Here is a 3,838-nt window from a genome sequence, read left to right on the forward strand (position 1 = left end):
AAAATGACTCATTTCCCTGTGACAATTCCTTTTCCACAAAAACTGAAAAGAGAAAATCTTGATAATCAATTTTCAAAGTTGTGAAGATTTTAAAACAGATTCACATCAATATTCCTTTCACTGATGCTTTGTTGCAAATGCTTTCTTATGCCAAATTCCTAAAAGATATTTTGTCAAGTAAAAGGAAACTGGAAGAAGTTTCTGTGGTGATGCTTACTAAAAAATGCAGTGCTATGCTTCAAAATAAGCTACAATAAAAACTTGGCGATTCAGGTAGTTTTACAATTCCATGCACTTTGGGAGGAGTATATTTTAAAAAAGCACTTTGTGATTCAGGATCTTCAATTAACTTGATGTCATTTTCTATCTTTAGAAAATTAAATCTTGGTGAAATGAAAGATATAGGTGTTTCTCTTCAGTTTGCAGATCAAAGTACTAAGAAACCTAAGGGAATAATTGAAAATGTGCTCGTAAGATTAGATAAGTTTGTTTTTCCTATAGATTTTATAGTACTTGAAATGAAGGAATGTTCCGATGAACCAATTATTTTAGATAGACCATTTCTTGCTACAGGTAGAGCAATCATAGATGTTCATCAAGGACATCTAATTTTGAGAGTTGATGAAAATAGGGTCATTTTTTATATGTAAAAGATATTAAGATTTTCAGGAGATGAGAAATCATCTTCGTGTTTTTCGATTAACATGCTTAATTGTCTTACAGATGAATTCAAAGATGATCAATTAATTCTAGACTTAATGGAAATATGTTTGGCCAAATCCGGCACCATACAAGACGATGATCCTATCATCAGAAGAGAAGCCGAAATACTAGAAAAGGATTCTGAAGATATGGATATGCAACCATAACAAGTTCAACCAAAAATTGAACTCAAAGTTCTCCCATCTCATTTAAAATATGTTTATCTTGAGGAAGAATTATTTTTAGTAATTATTTCATCTTCTCTTACTGCAGGACAAGAAGAAAAACTGATTGAAATGTTGAAAGCACATAAAAGGATCCTTGGGGTGGACTATAGAAGATATCAAAGGGATTAATCGAGGTGTTTGTACGCACGGAATTCTCATGGAGGATAGCTACAAACCAATAGTCCAGCCCCAAAGGAAATTGAATCCGGCAATGCAATAAGTAGTAAAAAAGGAGATTGTAAAGCTTTTGGCGGCATGTATTATTTATCCCATTTCAGACAGCGCTAGGGTAAGCCCTGTTCAGGTAGTACCAAAGAAAGGAGATATGACAGTTATAAAAAATAAAAGTAATGAACTCATACCTACAAGGACTGTCACAGGATGGAAACTCTGTATTGATTACAGACATCTCAATGATGCCACTAGAAAAGATCATTTTTCTTTACCATTTATTGATCAAATGTTAGAAAGAATTATAGGATATTGTATTTACTGTTTTCTTAATGGCTATTCAGGGTATAACCATATACCAATTGCACCTGAAGATCAGGACAAGACAACTTTCACATGTCCTCATGGAACATATGCCTATAGGAGAATGCCATTTGGTCTATGCAACGCCCCTGCTATATTTCAGCGTTGCATGTTAGAAATATTTTCTGACATGACTGAAAAATTTCTCGAAATTTTTATGGGTGATTTTACACTCTTTGGAAAAACATTTGAGGATTGTCTTCACCACTTGACCTTAGTTCTTAAGAGATGTGAAGAGACAAACTTAATTCTTAATTAGAAAAAATATCATTTTATGGTTACCGAGGGAATTGTTTTAGCACATAAAATCACTGCTAAAGGGATAGAAGTTGATAAGTCTAAAATTGATCTTATAGCGGGATCACCCCCTTCCACAACTGTTAAAGGCATTAGAAGCTTTCTAGGTCATGCAGATTTTTACAGACTGTTCATAAAAGACTTTTCAAAGATTTCAAAACCGCTGACTAACCTCTTGATGAAAGATATTAAGTTTTATTTTTCAGGTCATTGCTTGAAAGCATTTGAGACCCTTAAGGAAAAGTTATCAATCGCCCCTGTAGTTGTGTCCCCAGACTGGAATCAACCTTTTGAGGTCATGTGATGCTAGTGATACAGCAATTGGAGCTGTTTTAGGCCAGAGAAAGGATAAGATCTTTCGTCCCATTTACTATGCTAGTAGAACAATGAATGAGGCTCAACTAAATTATGCTACAACAGAAAAAGAGTTACTAGCAATAGTATTTGCTTTTGATAAGTTTCGATCTTATTTGATAGGAACCAAGGTCACTATTTTTACTGATCATGCAGTTTTAAAATAACTCTTAGTAAAGAAAGATGCTCGACCTAGATTGTTAAGATGGATTTTACTTCTACAAGAATTTGACCATGAGATAGAAGAAAAAAAAGGAACAGAGAATCAAGTAGCTAACCATTTGTCTAGATTAGAAAATCCCCACCTTGAGTTTAGCGAAATAAAGGAAGAATTTCCTGATGAACACATTTTCTCAGTTAACTCAATTGTGACTCAACCACCCTGGTTTGCAGATATTGCAAACTACTTGGTTGGAAAGTGGACACCCCAAGATCTCTCTTACCAGCAAAGAAAAAAGCTTATATCTGATGCAAAGTATTATTTGTGAAATGAACCTTACTTGTTTAAAAATTGTGCAGATAATATCATTAGAAGATGTGTGCCTGAAGAAGAGATGAACAAAATTTTATATCATTGTCATGATGGAGCAATTGGAGGTCATTATGTAGCAAATCGAACAGCCTTTAAAGTTTTAGAAGCTGAATTTTTCTGGCCGACTCTCTTTAAAGATGCCCGAGCATATGTTGCACAATGTGACAGGTGTCAGAAAACATGTAACATCACTAAGAGAGATGAGATGCCATTATAATCAATACATGTACGTGAAATATTTGATGTTTGGGGAATAGATTCCATTGGCCTTTTTCCTTCTTCTCATTCTTTTGAATATATCCTTATGGTTGTGGATTATGTGTCAAGATGGGTTGAAGTCATCCCCACAAGGAAAAATGATGCTCAAACTGTGTGCAATTTTCTCAAAAAAAATATTTTTACCAGATTTGGCACACCACGAGAAATCATTAGTAACCAAACGACTCATTTTATGAATAGACAATTTTCTGCTTTACTGACAAAATATGATGTGACTCATAAAACAGGAACACCATATTATACTCAAACTCAAGGGCAATTTGAAGTTTACAATCGTGAGTTAAAAAGAATTCTTGAAAAATGGTTGGAATTTCAAGAAAAGACTGGGCTTTAAAATTAGATGATGCATTATGGGCGTATCGAACGGTGCTCAAAACGCCAATTGGAACATCCCCATATAGATTAGTCTTTGGGAAAGCTTGTCATTTTCTAGTTGAATTAGAACACAAAGCTTTTTGGGCACTAAAAGCATTAAACTTTTAATTAGCCTCTGTTGGTAAAAATAGATTTTTTCAGGTTAATGAGTTAGAAGAAATGAAGTTGGAAGCCTATGAAAATGCAAAACTTTGTAAAGAAAAAACAAAAAAATGGCATGACAATTTGATCCGACAAAAAAATTTAAAATTGGAGATCAAGTGCTTCTTTACAATAGTCGACTCAGGCTATTCCCAGGAAAATTAAAATCAAGGTGGACAGGTCCTTACAATGTAACAAATGTTACTCCATATGGAGCAATTGAAATCCAACAAATCAATGGAGGTGACAAGTTTAAGGTAAATGGTCAAAGACTAAAATTGTACTTTGGAGGACATTTTGAGCAACATTCATCAATCACTTTGATAGACTATGAATTTCACAGGTAATAAGTCGAGCTGAGGACGTTAAACTCATAACTATAGTGACATACCCGTAG

Source organism: Nicotiana tabacum, chromosome 13 (assembly GCF_000715075.1).
Source record: "Nicotiana tabacum cultivar K326 chromosome 13, ASM71507v2, whole genome shotgun sequence".
NCBI classification, from domain to species: Eukaryota; Viridiplantae; Streptophyta; class Magnoliopsida; order Solanales; family Solanaceae; genus Nicotiana; species Nicotiana tabacum.